The sequence below is a fragment of the Lolium rigidum genome, chromosome 3, assembly GCF_022539505.1.
Source record: "Lolium rigidum isolate FL_2022 chromosome 3, APGP_CSIRO_Lrig_0.1, whole genome shotgun sequence".
NCBI lineage: Eukaryota > Viridiplantae > Streptophyta > Magnoliopsida > Poales > Poaceae > Lolium > Lolium rigidum.
This window is the reverse complement of record NC_061510.1, coordinates 409,608,531-409,623,594: the sequence shown is the minus strand read 5'-3', so window position 1 is coordinate 409,623,594 and position 15,064 is coordinate 409,608,531. Positions and strand designations below refer to the sequence as shown.

Below are 15,064 nucleotides of genomic sequence, written 5' to 3'. Positions count from 1 at the left end.
CTCATACTGTAGCCTCTATGGTATGTCTATTTCTCGCATAGAGTCCTTTGCCTAGATAGTGGAAATCGTGAAAGGCGTAGGTTTGTCATAAAGCTAATTCCAATATGAATAAAGTGATCTCCATGTTTTAATTTCAACATTGTGTTAACTCGTAGTGTTCTCAATCAACTCGGAATGGTGTTCCTACCCATGAAATGAAGTTTGCCTCAGTTGACTATCTGCAAATTAGTCCATAGGATCCATTTGCAGCCCAACAATTTTTTGTAGTTTTAATATGTGCACAGATCGAATTTTTATGATTGTACAAAAGGCAGAGATAATTTTCTGCATAGTTGAAACAAAAGGGGCAGAACGAGACTGGGGTTACAAGCCCATAGCAAATATAACAAAAGCAAACTGTACATGTCAGTTGGCAACTGAACTTTTCATCTCATCTTAGAAAACAAAGTTTGCCTAAAAAGTAAGCCGCAAAAGGAGCTCGTAGTAGACCAACAGGATTCCACTGGCACCTACATTGTGAAGCAAGAAAACCTGTTAGTATTGAAGGGCATTATTGTAAATATATCAACTAGACAATAGGGCCATCACCATAACCACAAATACGCATTAACACATGAGACATGGATTTTCAGTAAGATTATCTTTGCAACGGTTGTGAAAAAAAAAGGTAAGCTTATTAATAAGCTTTAGAAAAAAATCCACGAAAAAGCTTGAGCATCCATCAAATATGTCCTGGAACTATAACATAAGGGATTGAATCAGATCTTCCCTTATTAGCTCTGGATTTTTTTTACTTAAATACTCTTCCAGAATCACTTATTAGCTGTTTTCTGCATTACAGGATAAAGTAAACAAATTCAGACATATTGAATGGATGTAGACAAGCCACCCATAAGTGTATTGGTCACACAGAAGGAAAAATACAGATTCATCTTTGGCATATGCTTCTGAATAATACCTTGGCTAGGTAAATAAAACATTTCCTAACATGTACAGTGCAACCTAATCGTACTTACAGATCACAGGCTTCAAGAACACAGACTGTATTATTTGCATTTTAGCAAAAGAAGCTCATGGAGAAAGCACTTCACCTGATTGCATCGCTTCTAAAGGTATCTTGCTGTTTTGTGTATACTGCCTCTTTGCGGAACACATGAAATTACATATATCATCCTCCTAAACAGAGAACCGAAGCTCATAATAAGCTGATTCAGCAAGCCTGGATATAAAATTCACAAAACATGCAGTAAGCCTCATGAAATTACTACAGCTGAGAAGATAAAACACCAAGATTTGAAATGTAATAGAGAAGGAAATCTCATAAATCGAATGCACGACTGGTGTCCATGGCGTTGCCGGCGACGAACTTCTCCAAGCACTCGACCTGCTGCCACGCGAGACCGCTCGTCACTCCTTGCTGCAGTTCGATCCAACTCCATCAGATCGGAGGAAATCTCATAAATCGAATGCAAGCAAAATCGAACGATGGGATCTTACCTGATCAGCGGCTAGAGGACCACAGGGCAAGCATGAATACTACTGCATAAGTGCCTATTCTGTTCTGATCCTTATCTAAATTACAACCTCTTACACTAACTGAAAAACAACCTCTGAAACAAACTCGACGCCGAGTTTACTGGCCGAATTTCGCGCCGAGATCTCCGTGAAATTCGCCGCTGCTTCCAGATCTCCCAAACTCGACGCTCCAGCTTGGGGCTGCTACACGTCTTCCGTCTGGATTGCGTCCTCCCGATCTAGCCCCGGCCAATCTAGGCCTGGAACTCCCATGCTGGAGCCAGACGAGAGCAACTGAGTCAGATGGTCTCCGGCGAGAAAAGCGAACTCGAAAGAGGAAACAGGACTCTGAGATCTGACCTTAGGAGCAGCTGAGTGAACCCTTGGGGGCTGCCATGGACCTCTATCGCCGCCTCCCGTCGGGATCTAGGCGGAGTTGGCGGTGGTCGCGTGTGTGCTACAGCCGCAGCGAGGAGGTGAGCAGAAATCGACTTCGAACTGGCCGAGCCCACGTTTTGTACGATACCACACGTCGTCTGCGGGCCCCGACTGTATATCGTACACGGCCCCTCCGCCGTATCGTACTGCGTCCATCGCGTATTGGAGGAAAATGCCGGTCAACCCTTGCAGCATGTGGGCCCGGCGCCCGAATCTTACAGCGTGACGGACGGAGGCTGATATCAACAACGCCCCAGATCAGCTGCGCGAACGCATTTTCGGAAATAGATTTGATTTTGCACACATTTATATATTTGTTCGACTAGAAAATTTCATGCAAATATATTTACTAGAACTCTTACATTCACCTTAAAATCTCCATCTACTCCCAGGCCTTGCATATGGAGTTGACTTTATCAAGAACTAGGTAGATACAGTTCAATCCCAAGAAAATATCACCTAGAGCATGCAGCGGTTCGCACCAATGATTGTATGCAGTTATACAATCCAAGCCATTATTTATCAATGTATTCCCTTCAAGGCAGCTCCCGATGATGATGCAAGAAAGGTATCCCAACTCTGCTGCGATTCTTTGAACAGAAGATGGATCTCGATCACCAACTCGAGGCATCCTAAATCCTGCAGTAACAAATTTTGAGACAACATGAGAAAGTAGCTTAATACACAAGTTTCTACGGAAATAGCAAACACAACTCAAATAAAATGAAAAAGGTAAATCTCCGTATAAATATGAAAATTGTGCAGTATTACTTCGAGAAGAGCGAGAAAAACAATATAAATCAGCTTCTACGGAAATAACAAACATAATAAAAGCGTAAATCAATCTCCATATAAATCTAAAATCTTGAAGTACTTCGAGAAGTCTAGAACTGTATAACATCTAAGAACTATTTGAGAAAAGCAAAGAAATACACCATTAATATGCTTTCACAGTATTAGAAAAGGCAGGCAGTTGAATACATCATCAGCTACTAATAACCTAAAATCAATCTCTGTAGAAATGGAATGATGCCAAATATTGTCCTAGCCATCAGCTTATAACATGAGTAAAATTTATAACAACTTCTGGGTCAGCTGCATAATAACCACAATTTTGTGAGAAACAAATAGTAGAACCATGGTTTGTGAGGCAATATCTTTCAAATAATCCCAACTGTCTACTCCCTCCCCACTTTATGTCTAGTAAACTATGGGTCATGCTAGCTAGCAGGGCACATATCATATTCTTCCTCTCCTCTCCCATCTCTCTCCCTGAACAAGGGAGGAAAGTACACAGCATGAGCTCGCTGGTGAGAAATGATGATGACGAGCCAGTGTTGACAAAAATGAGACAGTCAACCAGCTGATGAACCGCCTACAGAGTTGGTAGGGGCAGAAAAACTCTGTATGGCTGCAGCAGAAGGCAACCATGGTTGGGGTACTCCAATGGTGGGATCAACAAATTGACTAAGCATGGATGACAAGAGGGAGGAGAGGATGAGGAGATCGATGTGCAATGGTACTAGCCAGAGTTAGGGAGTAACACCTCAATTCAATGCAGGACAAGGAGAAAACTAAAAAAAAAGTAAATAAATCACTTGTACATCTATTGTCCAAGGTATCATATCGATATATATCCCTTAACTAATAAGAAACTGAAAGCACATAAATAAGGATATCCTACATAATGTGAAGTTAACTAATAACTAGAATACATGAGCAAGTCATTTCCAATCAGCAAAACAACTATTCAATTCAAGCAAAGGATAATTAGGTGCGCACATAGGCAATCAGTACAACAACACCAGTCAACAAGACAAATCACACTAATAGTTTTTTTATCACTAAAGCCTGTTGTCGCTAACGAAAATAGTACTACACTAAATAACAAAACAGACTTCATCTGATGGTGAGATACTTGGTCTACAATTTTTTTTTTTTTTGCGATAAAGCATACTTCCTACCGTGTGTGGGAATGAATAATATGCAGTTCGCAATGTGCTGCCATCAGATTAATGTGGCCGGGCTCTTAAAGTTGACTGCACCTAAGTCTCTTGGATCTGCTTAGATGCGGGTTTGAAACAAACAATCGTTCCCCTAAGACGACATCTGATCGAATCAGAAAGCTTACTAGTGTCCCTAGTACTAGATAGTAGCCATATGTTTCAACAACCTACATCAAGAAGAAACAGAGGACCCACCTAGCATTTGCATCCTAGGAAAACAATTCAACAAGATATGTCATTCTAGGAAAAAAAATCTTTCACCGTATCTTCCACCCATCAAGCCTAAATAACGCTAACGGCCCGTAGCCTACCCCCAACGCCCCAGGCCGGGATTTGTTGAAGCCCTCACCTCAATTCAATTCCGAAGGCGGCGAGGTGGTGCAGATCCTGACGAAGCGGCGGTGCAGAGCTGGAGGACGACGGGTGCGGGCGAGAAACCCTAGCACAGCAGCGATTCAGACCGGACGGCGGCTTTCGGCTGCTTGGCGAGAGGAGGAAGAAGCGCTCGGCCGGTTTGGGTTTGCGGTGCTATGTATCGGTCTCGACCGCACCCAAGCTGAACCACTGGTGAGCCCGATCCGTCCCGGACCCGAGACGGGTAAAGCGGCACAGTTTGGCACGTGGGCAAATTGCCCCTTACAGTTACAGAAAATATGTTCCATCTTCTGTTTGTGCCAAATGCTCTAGAACGTCGACAAGATTGTAAAAAACTCACGAATTTGGTTCCTCACAATTTTATTTCTGGTATCTAGTGGACCCAATTTTGTAAGTTTAGATGGCTACATATTTTTTTGCCCCGCAGAACATGCTCCCTAAAGCAGAAAAAACTTAGCCCGATTTACACGTTTGAGTCCATCGTTCATGGCGACTTTCTCCGCTAAGGGGATCTTTCACACCGCGAATGACTTTCTCCGGACACGTGGTGGATGGGGAGTTAGGGTTTTTATTGGATTGCATGAATCTCATCATCATGCCATGCAATTCTTGCATTTGGCTATTCATGGAGGTGTTTAAGGATGATATGGATGACTCCAAACCCTTGACGTCTTTTATGGTAGCCCCATCCTTAGGATCACTAACCTTTCCCTCTTTGCCCATATTCGCATAGGCGGTAAATCCCAAAAAAGAGTCGAGACTCGGATACCAATTGAAAGGAACGTACGGCCACCTAGAGGGGGAGGGGTGAATAGGTGGTAATCAAATTTTAATTCTTTTTTTAATTTAGGCTTGACACAAAAGGTAAATTCTCAAGATATGCAACTATGTAAATTTACCTATATGATAAGGTGCAAGCAATCTGCCCAAAACACAAGATAGAAGTAATAACCGACAGTAAAGCACGCGGAGACGCAAGGGATGATTTCCATTGTTTCTTCCTTTTGAGGGTATGTACGTCTACGTTGGAGGGTGTTGTGCCATGAAGGCCGACCAACACCACAAATGCATCACCATATTCTTCGGTGAACAAACCACGAATGTTAACTCAAGGTCCACTAAGTGGTAGCCTTGAAGGAGCCAACCGAAACATTTACACAAAGCTTAGGGCACACATCCATAATTGAATTGGAAGCTCCCAAGATCACCAGAGAGGTCTTACAACACAAAGAAAGTTAGCACAAAGATATCAACACCTAGGGATTCCAAAGGAACCACTAGGCACAAGATCCTCAAGTGAATGAGGGGGAAAATCAAATCGGTTTGGTGGACTTGTAGATCTAGTTCTTCACCTTCGATTCTCGAAAGATCAACAACTTTGAGTGGCTAAAGGAGGAGCTCTAGCAATTGTAGTGGCTCAGCTGTTAGGGTTCTTGAGAGACAAAACAAGCAGACCCAACATGAAGAAGGGGAGGGGTATTTATACCCCTTCCAAAATAAAGCCGTTGGAGATTCTTGGGGCGGATTATCCAGCCCTAGTGGGGGCGGATAATCTAGCATGCTGAAATATCTGACCCTTTATCAATAGTCTAGTCAATAATCTGGCTAAAAAACCGGCCCACTTATAGAGGTTGCGGCTTGTGATGCTCATAGATTCCTTATCAATAGTCCGGTCAATAATCCGGCTAAAAAACCAGCCCATTTACAGAGGTCGTGGCTTGCGATGCTGAGAGATTCCTTACCCAAAAACTGAGGGCCGAATTATTGCCAATAATCCGGAGCGAGGGAATAATTCAGCCTACAGAGTGCCCGGATAATCTGGCCTGGGAGCATATATTGACCCTTTTAATAACATGATAAGCTTCCACTTATTTTTGGGGGGTCGATGTAGAATAGTCAAACTTATATATGATACCTACATCACTTAGCATTAGATTAGATCATCGCTCGTATTGTTGTCTAACATACAAAACCATCAAAGTCCAGGAAATGTTCTTCGAGGCTCGGCAAGTGATGATTATCACTATTGGTATCCAGGTTGAGAAAGGAGAAGAAACACTTAACTAGATTTAGTTTAGGGTTTTATTTTCTCTTTTTAATTCCTTTAATAATTTATATTTGGTAAGCTGGATATTGTAAAACTTTGTAATATTGGGCTTAATTAATAAAGTTGTAATTTCCCTCTTCCATACTCTTTATTATTATTATTATTATTATTATTATTATTATTATTATTATTATTATTATTATCTTAAATCCTAATTCAAACATTGTTTGAGTTATAATTAAATATTCATAGTTCGAATTTAATTTTAAATACATTTTATTTGAATTATTATTGTTCATATTTAAATTCAATTTATATTACCTTCCCCTAAATACAAGAATTCAACAATGGTCATATCAAATTTTATCGTACTCACGTCGATGACCTACATCAATTCCATCTATAGAAGGGAACCTTGATCACTTCAACATGTTTAAACGTGATTTTTTCTGGATTTTCAATGCATAAATGCAATGCAAACATCAGTGTCCTCTCTATTTCCAACTTCAAATCTTGGGATGGTTCACATACTGGCCCACCTCCGAGTTGCGGGCCTCCCTAATTCTCTCTCTTGTCTCTTGGCCGACCTTCCCATCTAACAAAAAAATTCCCCTCCATATTCTTCTTCTTCCATGCTCCCCCAACGGGCATTCGCCGTCCCAAACGGAAAAATCCTCCCACCCCCTCCTACCTCTAATTCAATGGCGTCCGAAAGAATCTCCTCCCACAGAAATCCCAGTATGATTTCATAGGTGACAACATCAATGCAAATCTTTGTAGGTTGGGTGAAAACGTGACGCAGGCGCTACGTCCGCGGGTTTGCAGGTGTCGCGTCTCGTTGGTGAGCGCCAACAATCTAGATTGATCTCCATTATAGCCTTCTATTACACTTAAATAAATTAGCGAGGTAACTATTCCGCTAAATATTCATATATTTTGATTGATTTATTCTAATTTCCTTTTCAAATACATTTTTGATAAATTAAACCACATGTTGCAAGGTAATTGTGTTAATTTTTTACTTTCGACATAGGTCTTGAAAAGAATCTATGTTCAAGTCAATCAAAATTTACGAATTTCTGCCTTGGGTAAAAGTGGAGTTTGTGTTAATGTAAAGAAATTAATAACCATCGCAGTCCAAGTTCTATTAATTTAGACAGAATTCTCGGAGAAAATATCCTGTACGTACACCTTAGCAATAATATGTCTGTCAAATTGTTGCTTCAATCTCAAATATACGGAGGGTGTATCTTCGAAAGCTAGGTTTCATGATAGAAAAACAAATATTGCAAAATGCATGACTCCACATAATCATTTGTGCCACTTAGATGATTTATAGGTATGTGTATATATAAATATATATTGCATTCTCTTTAGTATCCTTAAATATATGAGTAGAGAGATATAAAACATACAATACCAATATCTAGAAATGTTAAGGGTGCATTGGGTACGGTACAAATAGCGATATCTAGATCATATGAATAACTAGTTGATACCCCGCGCGTTGCGGCGGGCATTAGAGATAATTTTCTTGTATGCAGCAAATAAGATGAACGATTTATGAAAATCCGATTAAAATATGTAAAATTGATAGAATTACATCCATATTCGACAATTAGGATGACTAAGAGCAAGCAAGACAAAAAAAAATGGCACACTGGTAGTTCTGTATGATATATAGATCGAAGGACCATAATTACTTAAGTTGGCTAACGCAGAAGTATGCATAGCATTGACCAAATTTCTTTAAACTAAGATAGTTACAGACATTAGAAAGATGAAATTTGACACATCAAATTATTGTATCAATCACAATGGCTGATGTAAGCACTATATTTTAGTAGAAAATGATGCAAAGCATGACAAAGTTAAGAAGGTCAACAATTCCTAGTATGCTAGATAGATATGAAGTCGTTCTTAAGTGAGTGATATGAAGTCGTTCTTTTTTTTCGATAAAGGAAATATATTAATATAAAAAAGATACCAATTATACCCAACCTCTGCAACAACGTACCATCCTAATGGCACTACGGAGCCAAAAACAAGAAAAGAAAACTAAGAAATAAAAGTCCCGCTACAGTATCTCGGGCCTAACAACAGCAATACATCCACCGCCAAGACAACACCTGAATTACAGACTCTCCAAAAACGACGCCTCCAAGAAGGGAACAGTGCTCAAACACCATCGTCGCTCGATCAAAGATCTTAGGTTTTCACCCTGAAGATAGTCCACGCTCTCAAAACAATGCCTCCACCAAGGACATTGCCAGGCACAACCAATTAAGGCCAGATCTTGGGTTTTCACCCTGAAAGGTAGGACTCTGCACTTCACCTGTGTTGTCGCCCCCACTTTCATACCGCTGCTGTGAAGCCCGGAACACCAAGCAAGTCCCTCAACAACGCAGAGACTTGAACCTCCCTTAGCTAGTCCTCCCTCCGGCCTTCATGAAATTCTCTTCTTCCGACTTTCATCATGGATCCATAGTCACTTGATGTCAACAAAGAAAAAGAGCTTCGCGTCGCTCCCTCCGGAACCAATCGGTCGGAATAAAAACATGGGTGCGCACGACCGAATACCTCCGATCCAACAAACTCCGGGCAAAAGCACTCGTTACATTCACCGGCGGAGCCTTCCGAAACTCAACACTCCGGCCAGATCACGAGTCCAGGCCTCCGGTAGGTCCTCCTCTTCACGCAAGAGAGGCCCTAGGACCGCCGCCTTTATTCAGGTCGGACCCCCACGTCGGCGACCATCCTGGGCTGGCCACTCCAACCCTTCACCGGCGACACCATCTCCGGCTTCCAAGCTCCTCCATCTCGCCGCCGGAACGAGTAGGTTAGCGATAGTTGCTTGACGATGCCTTCAACAAGATAACGACGCAGACGCCGCCATCGCCCGCCATGACCGGAGTCGGCTCGGTTTTCACCGGCTACTATGCCTCCCCGTCTCGCTGCCGGCGCTGAAAGTGGGATCAAAATCCAACACAGCCAGCCTGGCCGACTGCCTTCGGTGGATAAAGTCAGCCACCACCACCATGCCCGGGCCGAAGACCCGGACGTTCTCAAGCCGTGAAGAAGACCCAGCGAAGCCTCCTCGTGCCATTGACGAGACGCAACCGCGATGGATCGCGATCCGAACCTCGGGCCCAGATCCGACCACACCGCAGCCAACATCCACCGCCCGCCGCCGGAGATCCGCCGGCCACCGCCATCCCATTGCGTTCAGTCGACGGAGGAGGAGGGTGTAGGCCGCCGCCCCCACACGCTCCCGCAGGCCGCGCTGCGCTCTGCCGACGGAGGACCGAGCCGCCACCGCCGCCTCACTACAGGGGCTTTGCCCCGCGGCGTCCTCGGCGATGGCGGCGGAGGAGGAGGGCCTGTAGGGGAGGGGAGGAGGGTGGTGTGGAGGGGAACTCCCCGGGGACGGCGGGCGGCGCCGCCGCCTCGGGGGAGAGAGGGTTAGGTCTACATGAATCCCAACTTTATAGATGAAGAGCAATAGTTCAGCAGTTGGCCAACTAAAGATAAAAAATACTTCCCTTTACGCACACCAAAACTCATGAAGCCAAGGCCTCAGATTAGAATTATTTGCATACATTACAGTAATTCTGCATGTGTTAGTGATCAACTGGAGCGGGGAGTCAGAGCCGAAAAGATGATTCCTTATAGATGTATAAAGGGAGTACGGCCTATAAACATTCCAGGCAGTTCACTATACTTTTGGTATTAGTGATAAAAAAGAGCATAAAAACTATGATGATTGACCTGCAGGCCTGTAGGCAAAAGTAATTTCCGTGGATGACTGCTCACATAAATCTTGTGGGAGCACTGCTCTACAGGTGAGCGAGTCCTGGTCGTCCAAAATCACAATCTTACAAAAGATTGACGTGTAGTAATATATTTCGCTGAAATCCTCAATGCATCTTTGCTACAGACGCAACACCTCTGGAGAAAGTCATTGCAAGTCAGCCATTTTTTGGGGCAAAAAAAAAAACGCACCGAATTAAAAGACATCAACAATGCATATACCTGAGAGATCTAACTGGACTATGTCGAGTCGCTCGCCACAGTCCAATCGTCGAAATAGAACGCAGTCTTCACGCGAGAATTTGAGATGCAAGCATGGATGTCCAGACGCAAGGTACCAGAGCAGCAATTCGTTAAAAAAATCTAATCGCAATATTTTATACCCAACAAATGAAATAGAATTGAAATTGGTTTGTCTGAAAGGCTGTTAGAGGAGTTAATAGGCGCATACCGTGTTGATGCTGAGTTTGTCGGCAGGACATCGCTCCATGTATGCGTCGAGCACATGGCTACCTGCAGACATAAACAGCTTAAGAAATTCATCAATCCCAATCAGATGCCCGGTTAAAACATGCTGAGGATCAATGTGAAGACGAAGACATGGAGGAGATGAATGGGTGGAGACGATAATGGAGAGAAGGGGAAGAGACTTGCTTGGTTTTTTTCATAAAACTGATGACTCATCTCTTTGTACACCCGCGCCAGTTAAAACACGCTGCGTTGAGGTGACATTGTAAGATGGAGTAAGTTGCATCTTGCATGTGATAAATAATGACCATAGATTTGACATCAAAGGGATAATAATAATTTGGGTGATGTGGCTGCACCAGCTTTGAGCTTGCAAACATTTGATGCATTTTAGTGGAGATGAACTTTATAGATATTATATGTGTTTGTGAGGTGTTTACCCTTTTATAGTCGGTGAGGCATTTAACGTTGAAACACTAGCATTTACTTGTTTATTGATTCTTCATTATCACATTGTCGGTTCCAGGTTTCTGATTCAATAATCAGATGACCTTACAATGTGTATCTTTTGTACTTGGTGACATAGGCATCCCGGATGGGCCTGCCGAAGATAGTACCCGGGGTTTTACTGAAAGCCCATAACCCGAAGATTGTGAAGTTCGGAAGCCCGGCAAAGAGTCGACTATGGCAAGCAGAGATAGGTTAGGAATAAGGAGATTTGTATTAGTACGGGTCGAACTCAAAGAGTCTCCCGGCGATTGTAACTTGTGTAATACGAAACCCTCGGCTCCGCCTCCTATATAAAGGGGAGCTGAGGGACAAAGAAAGGATCAATCTCATTGTCAACAAACCCTAGCTTTTTGGCAGTCGAGAACCTTTTCTGCTGAAACCTTCGAGATCTACTTGCCCTCTACTTCCACGAAAATCCAAGTCTACAACTTGTAGGCATTGACAAGGTAATCCATTTGGTACTAAAATATCATTGCTATGATCAATTGGAATCACATTCATGATTTGTGCTTCTTATAAATTTGAACAATCCAGTTTATGTTTCTTGGTTTGATACGGGGTCTGCATAAATATGTTCAACTCGTGAAACAAAAGTGACTTGCAACATTCACCCTAAGTTTCTCAAGGTCAATAGAGCTCATGTGGATTTATGTGAATTTATCCTTTGAACCTAGAAAATAACCATGATATACCGCCCGGCACCCGCCGTACCGAGTGCTTAAAAGTTACTACAACATTTATTCCTCAAGAAACACCCTTCATACCGTCCGGATGTGCCACCTATCGGTGACTCTGAACGATCAAATGGAGTATTTATTGTGAAGACACCTAGGTCATCAGAGCAACATAACGTCACCAAATCACATCTCCGTCCACAGAAGCCTGATTTCCAACACCATTCCTCGAAGCTATGCCACCGCTATCACCAATCCATCACTCCCCATGTTCATCCACATAGCCATCTACTTGTAAATTGATTCCTTCACTAATAGCGACATTTTAAGACTATTTGTTATGCATCTATCAAGGATTTTCAATACAATATTTATGATTGTTAATCTAATCATGTGTGAGAAGTCCTAGCGGTCTAAGGCCTAGCCTCACGGCAATATGTGCATCTTTTGAAATGGGATAGTTGTGCAAGATTATAGTCAAAATTCGTCTATTTGTTTCAAGCATTTTGCCTCAATCATAAGGCCTTGTCATCACATACCCAAGACCAGAGGATTGTTATTTTTTTTTTGTAAAATGTGAGATCAAAAGGAGTTTTGTGACCCAGTGTGAACCTCGGTGACAGTTAGGTAGTAGGATTTTATAGGATTTTCTCAAGAGATTAACATTGACGTTATTGATCTCAATGCTTTTGTATGTTTAATCTTAATAACTTGCAGAGACTCGTGCATGAGGGTTCACGGTTGGACAGATGAATCGATGGAGCATACCATATATAGTAGTATATGGTATTATCATAACGCATTTCCCAGTTATCCTTGCATCTATATTCATTACATAACACATCCCTGTTTTTTAATATATCTTTGTTATTCCACTTGTGTAAGCACAACTGCAGATTGGCCCTAGCGTATTTCCGTCCGTTGATACAAACCCAAAAAGACAACGTTTGGTCATGTGAACAAACAATTCTACAAAATTATCAAAGTATTGTCGGCGCCCACATTCGTATCAGATCTATAAACCTAGGTCTCTAGGAAAAGAAAACTGTATTACATCCATAGTTTGGATTGAAGGTATCACAACACCGTGAGCTGGTCCTTGATCTCCAATTCCGCCTCAACTCCTTGACGGGAACACGTGAGAGGTGCCAGATCAAGATTTGGTACAACATATGTCACGACTTAATCTCGATTACTATCTCCGCACACAATACCTAGTTCGATACAAGGGATTCACGTCAAGAAGGCTAAGGGAGATATGGTTTCTCAAAAAAAAAGGTGATATGAGAGCCTATGTGCGAAAAGGAGTTCCGCACGAGGAAGAGGATAGAGCTGATCCAGGGGTTCCGTTCTTCGATGAGTGTTGTTCCTCTCTTGTAGTTTAGCGGGTTTAGTCATCCGAGACGTAGCGGGGGTTCACCTTAGGGTTACATCAAGGACGATGGGCCAGCCCACTTGCTGCCCCAGCAGAAGTCGTGGGCCTAGTAGTGGTTGTCGACGCAGGGTCCATTACACCCCGTCATTGATAGTCATGTGGCTTCCTGGGGAGGAGGTGTCGGGAGGGACAGCAGTGAGATTCATCATCGTTTTGGTATTTCTTCTCATTCTTTTTGTAGATACGTTGTCTCATATTAAAAAAAAAGTTACTTGGAGAATTGTGTTTGTGACACCACGGTGTTCTCGCTACAAAATCACAAAAACGCAAGTGCACAATCGTAATAGCATCTAGCAGTCGCACGAAACGGGGGCGCTATTGCGTTTTAACCAAACTTTAGCGCGCGCGAAAGCTCCTCCAGCGGAGGCGCCAAACCGGCGCGGGAAAGGAATGTTTTCCCGCGCGCTATCCTACGCGCCAAAGTTGTTATGCCGCTTCCAGCGCGCTCAACAAACCGCCAGGAACATTCAGCCGCACGTCGCTTCGCTCTCCATCTCGCTCCGCGAGTCGCTCCCGCTGCGTTCCACCTCGCGCGCTCGTTGCTCCGCCTCCCCGCCGCCGCTCGAGCTCCAACTACCACGGCATACGCGCGCGTCCGAACGGGACGTTCTACGCCGAGATCCGGAGCGGCGACGAGCGCACCGGGCTCGGGACGTTCGAGACCGCGCACGAGGCGGCGCGGGCGTACGACGCGGTCGCCTAGCGCCTCAGCCGCTCCCACCGCTCGATGAACTTTGACGACGTATGGACGCGGCAGCAGGCGGAAGCCCTTGCGTCGTCGCCGGCCGTCACGCACGAGGCGAGACAGCGCCTTGTCATCGCCGAGCGGGACGAGAGCATGCGTCTCGAGTGGGCGCGGCGCTTCCCGAAGGACGTGGCCGCGGAGGAAGCCTTCTATGCCGAGAAGGAAGAGGCGAAAGCGGCGCAGAAGGCGACGAAGAAGGCGGACCGGGAGGCGAGGAGGGTGAAGCAGGCGGCAAGAAAGAAGGAGAAGGAGGAGAAGGCCGCGAGGAAGAAGGAGGAGAAGAAGAATGGCGACGGCCCATTGACGATCACCGTCGACTCTTCCTCCTTCGACTAGACGTCGACTCCGGTATCGTCGACAGCACCGAGCTCCTCCGACTTCGTCTGGGATTCCGAATAGTGTACTCTAGTTTTTAAATAAATTTGGTTGGACCAAATATGGGTTGAACTTTGCAATATGTTTATATTTTCAGTTTATTTTTATATTATGTTTGATCTATTACGTATGCAATTCTGTGAAAATGTTGTTTTAGCGTGGCATTTTAGCGCATCTGTAAAAGGATGACTTCAGCGCTGCATTTTGCCGCGGCGGTTTACAGCACCCGGTGAAGCTAGCGTCAGTGCCGCGCGCTGTATCCGGATCGAGCGTGCTACAAACGACTTTTACAGCGTCAAATTTTAGAATCTAACTTGTGTAGGTCTACTGCAGCACGTCTACACATGAAATCCTCATACTATATTACAGTAATAAGATGAAAACAACACGTTCACACGCTCCCAGTCCCATGACTGGAGTCGAAACAGCATGCGCCAACCACAACCAAACAAGAGATCACGAGACGATCCACAGCAACAAATAACCAAAGCTGCAGCCGCGGCCGCTTCTGCCCGTTGAGGAGCACGCGTGTCACTGTACGCAGCGGCTGGTCCAGCGTGCCGGCCGGCACGGGCTGGCCCTCGTCAGCGGCTGCCTGCCCCAGCGACCCCCACAGCGTATGTACGTACGAACATACACAGCTACCTACCAGGACTCGTCATGGTG

The 15,064-nt window shown here is 44.1% G+C and overlaps 1 long non-coding RNA gene across 1 annotated transcript; it reads right to left on the bottom strand.

Annotated features, from left to right (window-relative positions):
• Positions 1–264: 264 nt before the first annotated feature.
• LOC124701043 lies at positions 265–2,008 on the bottom strand. Its single transcript, XR_007001904.1, has 4 exons — positions 1,876–2,008; positions 1,498–1,789; positions 1,092–1,417; positions 265–509 (listed from the first exon to the last, which is right to left on the bottom strand). It is a non-coding gene; the product is annotated as an uncharacterized LOC124701043 (long non-coding RNA).
• Between the last annotated feature and the right edge of the window lie 13,056 nt (positions 2,009–15,064).